This window comes from Pelodiscus sinensis, chromosome 2, assembly GCF_049634645.1.
Source record: "Pelodiscus sinensis isolate JC-2024 chromosome 2, ASM4963464v1, whole genome shotgun sequence".
Taxonomy (NCBI): Eukaryota; Metazoa; Chordata; order Testudines; family Trionychidae; genus Pelodiscus; species Pelodiscus sinensis.
In genome coordinates, this window is record NC_134712.1 from 11,741,004 (window position 1) to 11,753,398 (window position 12,395).

Below are 12,395 nucleotides of genomic sequence, written 5' to 3' on the forward strand. Positions count from 1 at the left end.
CATGTGCTTTTGCACAAGAGATGTGCTTTTGCGCAAGATCATCCATGGCAGTGTGGACGCTCTCTTGTGCATGAAAGCTCTGATGGCCATTTTAACCAGAGGGGCTTCTTGTGCAAGAAATTCATGTTGCCTGTCTACACTGCCCTCTTGTGGAAGAGCTCTTGCACAAAAGGGCTTATTCCTCATGGGGAAAGGAATAACTCTTCTGGAAGAAGCCCTGTTTTACAACGCTATACTGTAAATTTACTTGAGCAAGAACGCACGTGCAGTGTAGACAGTGGGCAAGTTTTTGCACAAGAACAGTTGTTCTTGCACAAGAAGCTGCCAGTGTAGATATAGCCCATATGTTTAACGTTGCCAACCCAGATCATTTGCCTCTGAGCTAGCATGGTTTCTATGCTTAGCATAGCTGCCAGCTGAAGTACTTCATTGTTGATTTTGTCAGACCATTTGATTCCCAATATGCTGCGCAGGTAAGCGGTGTTGTTGCAGACAATTTAGTTTTTGTATATTATCACGATAAAGGGAGCAGGTCTCTCTGAGTATAAAAGACAAGGAAGCACAACTGCTCTGTAAACTTGGCATTTTGTGGACACTTTGACCCCACCCCTGGCCTTGTCCATAGTCTTTATGTAATGCTATGTTAGAAAATTTCCTTCTTACCTTCTTAACACAATATTGAACAACTAATATAGAGTGTGAGTTAAAGGGAAAGTGATAGTATGTGGAGCCTTTCTCCTTAAAGTCAGGGATTATAACATTGCTCCAATCAAAAATAAGTTTGGTAGTCGTAAGTGGACAAGTGTCCATTTATAAAAAGCGATTACAACAGTTGGCTCTAATTTGCCCCTCTCTCCTGGGACCAGTTTCAGCAGACAAAGCAAGGACTAACTTGACATGCAGAAGAATTAATCTCTCAAACCTTTAAAGGTAAACCTTTTGCAGAGCAGTGAAGTGTAGTTTGCATTGCTCTACCTGCTTTGTCTGATCTGTGGATAAACTGTGGACTCCAGTTTCCAGAATGTCAAGCCAGCACCTTTCCATAGAATAAAACTACGTTTTTGAAAGTTATAATAAGGCCTTAATATTCAATGCATTCACATTTTGTTAACGGAAGAGAAATAAGAGAAGAAACATAGCAAACTTCTTTCTGCTGTTCTATTGGTTTGTTCTGTTGGATCTTACCCTTAATGATGCTGGGATATTTTAGGCTTTCTCTTCTATCTCTTTACTCATCTTACCTCCCATTCTATCTATACGTAACAGCACACTACAGTTACAATAGCATTGCACCCTTTACTGAATCAGATTCAGTGCCGACTTAAACCTTGTGAAACAGCACTAAAAGAACACAATTACATGGCATACAAATCAGTCCAGGATATTGGCCACTCAGTTTTTCCACTTGTTATGATTATAGCTATGTTAAAGGATGTTTTAAAAGTTTTTATTTAGCTTTTTTCAATATATCTATTCAAGTGGATATTTATTGAAGGTCCAATTTTGATATTCTTCCATCTTTGCATTCCACCATTAAAACACTGAATTCAACTGAATTATTTATTTAAATAGTAGTAAGGGAGGTTTCGGTTGAACATTAGGAGAAACTTCCTAACTGTCGGGGTGGCTAAACAATTAAAATAATTGCGTAAGGAGGCTGTGGAATCTCCATCATTGGAGATATTTAAGAGCGGGTGAGACAGACATCTGTCAGGGATGATCTCTATGGTGCTTGTTTTTGCTATGAGGGCAGGGGACTGGACTTGATGACGTCTCAAGATCCCTTCCAATTCTAGTATTTCATGATTCCACTCCTAACTTTTAAGAAATTAAAATAAATGTAGTTGTAGTTGCTCAACTCAGTGGCCACATTCTGGTCTGGCTGTATGCAGTCCCATTGCTGGAGGTAAAAATGAATCAGGAGATCCATGTAGCTCCATAAAATTCAATGGGATTTTATGTGGGCAGAAGGATCTGCTTGATTGAATGAGATTTAATGTCAGAATTTTAGAGTGTATATATCTGTGTGTACACTCAATTTTCCTCTGTGTGTGATTAATGGCAGCATTAATATCTTGTATTATTGGCTATCATAATAGAAATGCAATGATTGCTGTATGCTTGCATGTACACGCGTGACTCATAAATGCTTAGCACTAAATTCTTGACCAACATCTAATTTCCCCCTAAACAAATGTACAGATACTTTGCAAACACAGCATTAATATGTCCATGTTATCTTGCTGACAGACATTCCTCATGCAGATTACCCCTGGTAAAAGTATAAACAATCTATACAGTTGTATAGTGCCTAGGAGTCAGATCAGAATATGTATGTATGTTTCCCTGCTGTACAGATCCATCTCTGAGCGCCTGCTGTCTTGTCTCTCCATGGAACAGAGGGCAATTATATGCCTTAAACTCCTGCTGCTGAGTGGGTTTTTTTTCTGGCTGCTGCCCATGCAATGCACCCACCTGAATTTGACCTTATAACATATGTAATTATTTACTATCATATTAGTTGTAACACACGAAGGTCAAAAGGTAGAAATACAGTCTACAATTACAGCTTTTAGCACAAGATGCATGAAAAAATTCCCTCATGGCAAAAGGCTTTTTTTATGTAAATTATAACATCTGAAGTTTCATATACTTCGAGCTAACGTTTGCGTGAAGAAGCTCATCCACCCACATGGAGTAACTATAATTTTGAGTTTAGTTATTTTTTCCAGCAAAATATTCATGTGAATTAAGCAAATGCTGTATACCCTAGGCCGCTCCAGAACCCACATGACCTCCCTACCTTCAGTGGGTCCCTTATCCTGCTTTCCTTATGCGGGTGCCAGCTTTATCCCTGGGGCAGCCAGGGTGTTGGCTGCTCAGCTGCTGCCTGGGTGGGTGGAGGGATTAAGCCCACCACCCTGTGCTCCAGAGGCTGTTGTCCCTTAGTCAACTCAAGAACACACAACACTTCCCTACCGTCAGAGGGTCCCTTATCCTGTGTGAGGGATATTCAGGTATTCAGGTAAACTCTTTGCAACTGAAACCAAGAATCTGCGAAGTCATCCACTAGTATCCATGCACATAGCATGCATTTTAAATAGCTCTGTAGCTCACTTAATATTTGTTCAGTCTCTTGGTTGGATACTGGAACAAGATGCAATGGATTTGTTTCACAAGAGCCTTACTTTTTTTTTTTTTTAATAGAGGCTATGTTTAATTCTTTACCACATTTAGCTTTGATTCAGGCAGTTCAGCTTTGAGGCTGTTTTGTATATTTATTTATACATAATCTCTGACACACATGTTGCAATGTTGATAGAAATGCTGTTGCAGGTGCTGGAGACTAGATAAGATTCACTCTTTGTGGTGTGCTAGTAATGAACCAATGGAATACGCAGCATGCACAGCTTTTTGCAATTCTTCTGGATGCAAAGTGCTATCGAATGGCATTGTTATACGTATTTATTAACACATTTCCCAGAGAATATTGGGGTGGAAATGCTGTCTTTCAGATGAGGCCTATAACTAACACTATATAAATTGTATCGTAAGATTCCTGACTTATTGGCTGTGTCTACATTAGCGTGATCTTGCGCCAAAGTGGCTGCTTTGGCACAAAAACATGCTGCCTGTCTACACTGGCAGGGAGTTCTTGCGCAAGAACACTGACGTTCTAATGTGTGAAATCAGTGCTTCTTGCGCAAGAACTCTGATGCTCCCGCTTAGGAATAAGCCCTCTTGCTCAACTGTTCTTGCGCAAGAGGCAGTGTAGACAGGCGACATGAATTTCTTGCGCAAGAAAGCTCAATGGCTAAAATGACCACCGGAGCTTTCTTGCGCAAGAGAGCATCTACACTAGCACAGATGCTCTTGCGCAAAAGCACATCTCTTGCGCAAAGGCACATGCCAATGTAGACGCTCTCTTGTGCAAATACTTTAAGGCAAGAACTCTTGCGTTAAAGAGTATTTGCGCAAAATCATGCCAATGTAGACACAGCCATTGTGTCTTAGTGAGTCTGTATTAAATCTTCTCACTGTTTCTAATTTCTTTTCCCAACCTGCAAAGGAAGGATGCTGTGAACACTTGGTGGTGGTGGTGAGGAACTTATTCAAAGACCATACAAGTCAATGGAATGTATTAGCCTTTAAATATTTCTGGGATAGATGAAGAACTTTTGGTTGCAACTCAGTCCATAAATGTAAGAAATCATTACAATGCCATTTTACTCAGCTGCTTTTAGTTTAACTATAGATGTTGGTGCAGGTACTGATCAGTTACACTGATGTAAATCCAGAGTAACTTTGTTGACGTAAGTCACTGGAATGTCTCTGAACTCTACTGGCATAACTGAAATTACAATATGGGTCCATTAATATTACCTCACTTACCATCTAAATTGCAGTTTTCATTTAATTTCCATTTACTAGCACCCAGATAGACATTTTTAGAGTACTCTACAATGGCAAAGCCCCCTCCCACACATCTATTATATATTTGTGAGAGTTCATCTATCTCAGGGGTGGGAAAAATATCTCTTGTGGGCCAGATTGGGTCCACCAAGCCCCGGATCTGGCTCACGGACATGGCGCTGGGATCCTGAGGCCACTCAGCAGCTGCTGTTTCAAGCGCAGGGCTGCTCCGTGTGCTTCTCTGCTCTAGAGGGAAGGGAAGGCTTCGTGTGATCTGCCTGACCTCAGCCAATCTCTCAGCTCCTATTGGCTGAAAACAACCAGCCAACAGGAGCTGAGAGATTGGCCTGGGTATGAGGGCAGCGCAAGCCTCTTCCCCCTACCTGGAGCTGAGAGCCACATAGAGGGAGCAGCCTGCAATTTCAAGCAGCTGGGGGCTGAAGCGGGCAGGGAGCCCAGCCTGCATTGGGGTGTTTCTGGCTAGTGTCTCACCCAGTGTTACTGTTATTCTCCACTACTCCATGTCAGGGCCCACATCTCTCCCAGACTGTGGAGCCCTCCTACCCAGGGTACTGCCCTACTGCAGTGCCCCTACCCTCTGGAGTCCTCCCCTTCTGGAAACCCCCCAATCGTCCTATGTCCACCTATGTGTAGAGAACTTTCTGGGTGTCTGGCTGGTGAGTCTTGCCCACATGCTCAGGGTTTAGCTGATCGCCATATTTGGGGTCGGGAAGGAATTTCCCTCCAGGGTAGATAGGCAGAGGCCCTGGAGGGTTTTCGCCTTCCTCTGTAGCATTGGGCACAGATCACAGCTGGAGGGCTCTCTGCATCTTGGGGTCTTCAAAGTATTTGAAGGCTTCAATATCTGAGATATAGGTGAGAGGATTATTCTAGGAGCGGGTGGGTGAGATTCTGTGGCCTGCACTGTGCAGGGGGTCAGACTAGATGATCATAATGATCCCTTCTGACTTTAAAGTCTATGAGTCTCACTGCCCATCTTCATCTAGACCCTGCCACAGGGGCAAACTTCAGTCTGAAATGGCCACTCATCATTGGCAAAGAGGTGTGGACCTGCTGCTTTTTGCCTATCCTGGTTGCCTCCCCACAGCCCTATACCCTGAGGCCTTGCTTCAGGCCCTACAGCCTGGGACCTTGCCTGGCCAAAGCTTCCCCAGCCCTACTCTAAATCAGGAAGCCTCTAGCATCCCTAGAACCTAGGTCCTATCTACTCCACAGCCAGGGCAAGAGTGTGTCTCTGGAGCCTCCCCTCCAGGAGCCTGTATTCATACCACCTTCAGCTGGGCCCTGATTGGCTCCTGCCCGCTACAGCTGCTGGGTCTACAGCTCCAGCATTCCAGCCCTCTCCTCGGGCTGGGTGTTAACCCTTGAAGGGCCAGTGTGAGGCAGATGCCCCATCATACACACCACACACCTACACACTCCCCTTCCCAGAGTCCCTCATCACCCTTCAATCCTGTTTCCTGCCCCCCCTCCTCCCCCTCACACACCTCCAGCTCCCGAGTCCCTCCTTAAGGACTCATACAACAACAGGTAAACGTGCTTGTTCTTTCATAAGTATGTTCTATATGGTAAATATATTTTGTTTTGCATTTCTTTATTTTTGCCTCAGGGAAAAGATCAGTGATGCTAATGCCATTGTCCAGGTGTTTTTTAACTCCACACTGACTTTGGTTTTGGTTAAGGAATGACACAAGCATTGGAGTTTCCTGTAACTTCCTTTCCAAAGGGCATAGGAAAATGTAATCCCACATTTGTGATGACAGTACCTTTCTGGTTTGTTTATCCCTAACAGAATCCAGTCAAAATTTTATTTCCCCCGGCAGCTCTGTATGTGCATAAATAATAGGATTTGTAAACAAGTGTACCTATCCATATGGTCACCCAGCTGGTTTTGAAAAATCCCATGGGGGACACCAATTAGCCGTAGCACAAACTTAAATTAATGACTAGCTACAAAGGTGGTGTTCTTTGTACAGTTTACAAATTATGATAAAACTAGGTACAGCAGCAATGTACCTGTATGTTTATAAAGTGCCTTTTATCCTACAATCCTGTGGCACTTTGTCAGGATGACTTGTAAATATAACTGAGTGATGGGTCTTTGACTTACATGGTCATAAAAATAGAACTTTATGGGGACATGAGCAAGTAGTAGGTACAAAGATGTGCTGCTTTTCAAATAAATGTAAGACTTAAAAATGGATGGTCTTTCCTTCTTTGTGGATCTTTATGCATCTGAGTGTTTATATCAGGTGGCAGGGGAAGTTTAGACTTCGGTTTCTTTTGGAAGGACGAATGTATGTTTGCAGAGCTCCTCCAGCAGGATTTGACACCTCCCTCCTGGCAGGCCTGCTTAATTATCTGTTTAGTCTTTTATAGGCTGATGTAGCTACCGCAAACCTCCACAAAAGCAAGCGCATCCCTCACTCAGTCATCCTGGTTACGGCTGGGATTTAGGCATGTGTCACAGGGTGACTGCCCTGGCAAGAAATGGAGCAGGGTGCCGTGCATCTGGACTGATTGCCTGCTGCCCAACGTGACTTACGGAAGGCCCATGGGTCTTACTATGGGGGGGAACAGCTATAAGTGAGGTGGTAGATACTTGCCGACACAGCAAGGAGTAAGAAGACTCCTTTAGGGACCTGAGTTAGAAGAGAGAAGACAGAGGCTGAGAAGGGAAAGCACCAAGCAAGAGGTGCTGAAAAAACAAGCAAGTCGGACCCTCAGAGAGGATGGCCGGGGCCAGGCCCAGCTTGAAGCTGGAGCAGAAGAAGGTTTGAATTCTGAGAGACAGATAGACCCATAAGCGGCGGGGGAGGGGGGGGGGCAACTGAAAGCAGGAGGAAGATTTTGTAAGTTTGAGTTGAATTTGAAAAACTTTCCGCACGGCTCAAACTGTATCACAGAAAGGGGGAATATTTTGAATATTAAGTCCGTGTGGACTTTTTCAGGGAGCCTGGGCTATGGGAAATGGAAGCTTGCATCAGCAGAGCTACTTTTGGTAAGAAGGGTGTGCTACAAGGTGGAGCCACCTTTCGACAGCTGGACCTGAAGTAGATGGCATGCCAGCATTTTTGTCCAGCTGCTATTTTTTTTTTTTTATCTCAACTTTGTTTTAAGTAAAAAGAAAGTTTCTAGCTATTATGGTTGTGGAGAAAAACCTGAAAATGGGCCAATGCATAGAAGAGAGGCAGGGAGGGGTAAACTGCTCAGCTCTTACAGTGAGGTGTTAACTTAGTTCCCCCGTGCCAGCCTGCATGGGAGGGGGTGGGCGGTTTAGTGGCACTAGGCCTGTGCCTATGAGGGACACATAAAAGGCCATAAGGTGGTTGTTGTTTTTTTGTTAACATCTTTTCTTCTATGGTGGAAAGCTCTGGCCTTCTCTGTTAATGGCCCCAGAGGGGCCAATCAGCACCCCCATTTCATGCTTTGTAGATTCCATTGATGTGGAAGTTATTTTAGAGAAGTGGAAAAAGAAGACTGTTTAGATATGACTCATTGCAGGGGACAAAGCTATGACCACAGAGCTAACATGGCTGCATCACACAAAAGTGTTCAGAATCAAATTCAGCTGTTAAACCAACATGAGTCTTTTGTCTCATGTGCTACCCATTCACTAAATCATGTTGGAGAAGCTCCAGCAATTGTTCTTCCTCAAGTTGTTCAATATTTTTTAATTAAGAGATTCTATATCCCTTTTTCTCCTTCTACTAGTCATTGGGAGGTGTTGAAAAAGCATGTGAACATTACATTAAAAGGGCAAGGAACTGCAAGATAGCCAGCAAGGGAAGAGTCAATCTTTCTGTTAAAGCATCCAGTTGAGAGTGTCCTTGATGCTCTAGATGAGATCATGGTTTCACACAATCTTACACTAGAGCTTAATTCAGAAGCTGACAGCTTGCAAAGCAACACTTCAGATTTTTTGTTTTGTTTTATTTTGGCCGAGATGTGGTATGTGATCTTATCACAAATTGATGGTGTGAGCAAAAAATTGGAGTCCAAATCCTAACATTCAAATGGCTTGCAGTTTACTGGGTGGCCTTTGAGATGCTCCCATGGATTTATGGTGTTTGGGGCTTTCTACATCTAAGGAAACTGCCACTTCACAGGCTGAAGCATTAGGAATATCCACACAGCTCAAAGAGAAATGATTTGAAACGAGGAAGGTAATGCCAGGAAAATTTTCAAAGGATGAAAAGTCATCCGACACTGAAAAAGGTTTTGAACTGCCCCTTAGACTCAACATGAGCACTAGTGGATGAAGAGGATGCTTAGGTACAATAAAGTCAGAGAAAGTTTTGCTTTTTTGAGGGGCTGGAAAATAAAACTGTCAGTTGCAATGGCTAAAAAGAATTAGCAAGCAGTTAACCTGAGATTTTAAATTTGGAGTTTTGAGAATGAGATTGAGGTCTTTGGTGATTTTTGCAGGATGATTTGGGCAACAAATTTGGCTATTGACCTCCTTTTACAATGAATCTTTAGACACAAGTTTACCCAAAGTCAGTGTGTCTACGTCTATACTACAAGTTTCCTTGTCAAAAAATATGCTGATGGACTCATTTGCGTGAGTCACGATCTCACTTGCATATTTTCTGCCGATCCATTTTTTGTGCGGGGTTTTTGTGCAAAAACAAGGAGTGTGGACGTTTTCTTTTTGCACAAAACCCACTTTTTCCCCAGCACAAAAATGGATGGGCAGAAAATATGCAAATGAGATCACAACTCACACAAATGAGTCCCTCATTAGCATATTTTTGGACAAGAAAACTCGTAGTGTAGACGTAGCCTGTCTGTTTTCTTTTGCTGCCTACCCATAATCCTGGCCACTAATGAAAAGAGTTTCAATCAGCTAAAATGAATGAAGATCTAACAACATCCATGTGACAAGAAAAATTAAGTCATCTGGCAGTTATTTCTATAGAGGGTTCAGGAGCAAGGTGAATAGAACTAGGGTGAGCTAATTAGTGAGATTACTTCAGAGGAGATTGGAAAAGAAAGCTCCTTTGTAAAATTATTTAGTTATGATTGCAGATGTTTTACAATAGGGAGATGGGGGCACAAATTTGAGTCTTCTAACTGGATCTGGAATGCCCTTGTCATGATAATTTAAAGCTCAACACTGTAAATAATTTCTTTCATCTTATAAAAAAGGAGTGTCACGGACCTGCATAGTTTACAGGGAGTGACCTCTCCATTTAGTGCCATAAATGAATGGTGTTTGGGAGACTCAATTTTTTCTCTAATCTTCGGCATATTCAAGCCACACCTTATACTTTTTTATTGCATTTTATTTGTGTTCAATTTATTTGAAATTGAGGCCTTCACAAATGATCCAGCCAGAACACATTTTCATGCCTAGAATAAAGTTTTCATATCTAAAAAATACTTCAAACGTATCCATCTTATGGCCATTGAATAATAATTCTAGATTGCTTAGCATATTTAGGTTTTCTTTTTTCAAACCTTGTGAAGAAAATTATACCATTAAGGGAACGGATCTCTTTGAGGGAATATTAACATTTTTCAGTGGCAAATGTAGGATATTCCAACTAATCTTTTCTGCTGATTTTTATTGCTGAAGCACTATTTCAGTGTGATTTCTTTTCTGGGAAATTAACTAACTGAAAGACCCTTAGCTGAATATTTTGGAACATAGAATGATTAGTCCTCCAACAAGTTCTAAAAGAATTTCTAATTTTATACAGCATTTTGATTGGTAGTCATGAGGGATATTTTCAAAGGTCAAGAGAGAAATGGAATGGAGAATTATCCAGGGGGAGATTGGAGGCTGATATATAAGCAGGTTACATTTCCATCAAATCTGAAGAGAGGTTGAAGTTATTTAAATTTTCAGCAAATAAATATAACACATAATGCCAGATCATAGCAGTGTATTAAATATACCATAGAGATGAGGGAGTTAATGCAAATAGCTTAGGAATGTAGTAATGGTGCTACATTTTGGTCAGCAATAGAATGAATGCAAGAATTTCTGGGTGCAATGAGTTTATTTCATCCAGACACTGGCATTTTAAATAATTAAGTTATATTAAAGTGCACTTCTGTTCTGAATGACTGTAAAAGCTATATCAGGGGATTCCTTATCTTTGGGCTTCACTGGATCCAAGTCAAGTGCTCTTACTTTACAAATTAAAAGCTGTTTCTTTTTTCCCCTAACTGCCAACCCTGCACACTCAACCTGGTCTCTGACAATCAAGCTGTGTTCTGTCCTACTTGCACTTCATTGCCAGTAACAAAGATTCTGCAAGACAAGTTGTACCCTCTGGAACCCCCATGTAACCATAGGCTACGTCTACACTGGCATGATTTTCCGGAAATGCTTTCAACGGAAAAGTTTTCCGTTAAAAGCATTTTCGGAAAAGCATGTCTAGATTGGCAGGATGCTTTTCCGCAAAAGCACTTTTTGCGGAAAAGCGTCCATGGCCAATCTAGATGCTGTTTTCCGCAAAAAAGCCCCGATCGCCATTTTCGCGATCGGGGATTTTTTGCGGAAAACAGAACTATGCTGTCTACACTGGCCCTTTCAGGCAAAAATCTTTCGGAAAAAGACTTTTGCCCGAACAGGAGCAGCATAGTTTTTCTGGAAAAGCACTGATGATTTTACATTAGATCGTCAGTGCTTTTGCAGAAATTCAAGCGGCCAGTGTAGACAGCTGGCAAGTTTTTCCGGAAAATCAGATGATTTTTCGGAAAAACTTCCCAGTGTAGACACAGCCATATTGTCTTATGCTTATTCCCTTTATTACTCTTGGGCAAACTGTGTATTGTTGATAATGGGGTTTCACTTGTGAAAATGAACATAATTTGAAAATAGTGGGGATACGTATGTGTAACTGAGGACATCATCCGATAATGAGAAGGTTGCACAGGTTGAAATGAGGGCAGATTTTAAGCTCCAAAATTTCTTCCTGGTAGTGGTTTTGAAGGAAAAAAAAAGAACTCATCTTGATTGAGAGTCAGTTTGCAGGGCTGGAAGTTAGGGGGAAAAAATCATTTAACTTTTAAGATGAACACATCTGATATGGAAATGACTGATATGCAATATGCCCGGCAACCCACAATGCCATCTTCCCTGTCACTTTTCAGAGCAGAACCACATTGTAAATAGCTATCAAAGAAAACTTATGGGACTAGCATAATGTGTATCAAGTACACAAGACACTGAACAAAGGAATCTGTGCTTTCAGTGTCAGAATGGATGAAGGATATGACTGCATGTGTCCCACTCAAGTATATTACTTATCAACTGAGAAGACGACTAGAAAAATGTAAGTTGATGCAGTACCCAAAGTTCATCTTACATTTGGTATAAATTATTTCTGAATGTTAGTATTATAATGTAGCTTCTTTTGAGTTTTTTATTTTAGTCATTTGAGTATGGCACTTCTTGATACAGAGACTGCTAGGCAAACAGTCCCCTGTTCTTTGCAAACAACACTCACCTCAATGCCAGTTCACACCAAACATATCTTATTAGATATTGATCCATAAAGAGTAACATGTAAGGTTTCTAAGAAACTTTAAAAAACAATAAGTAGTCCTATGACACCTTAGGGCATGTCTACTCTAGGAAATTGTTTCAAAATAAATTATTTCGAAATAATAACTATTTCAAAATAAATTTATTCCCCAAGGAAAGCAGCAGTTATTATTTTGAAATTACCAGCCCCTTATTTTGAAATAACAGACTTGGTAGTGTGGGCACTCTGCTTATTATTTCGAAATAAAGGGACTTATTTCAAAATAACTCCCTAGTGTAGACCAGGGCTTAGAGTCTAACAAAATGTATAGTATCATCAGCTTTTGTGGGCAAAACCCACTTCATTAGATGTACTGGAGTAGAAATAATAGAACCAAGATATGTATAATGCGGGGGGGGGAGAGGGAGTACCTGTCAGTTGATGGGCTGATGACAATGATGCTGCAATTAAGTGGGCTGC

At 41.5% G+C, this 12,395-nt stretch overlaps 1 protein-coding gene across 1 annotated transcript in view; it reads right to left on the bottom strand.

The window, feature by feature from the left end:
• KHDRBS3 (KH RNA binding domain containing, signal transduction associated 3) overlaps window positions 1-12,395 on the bottom strand; it is a 318,181-nt gene that overhangs the window by 272,435 nt on the left and 33,351 nt on the right. The gene's annotated exons all lie outside the window — the stretch shown is intronic.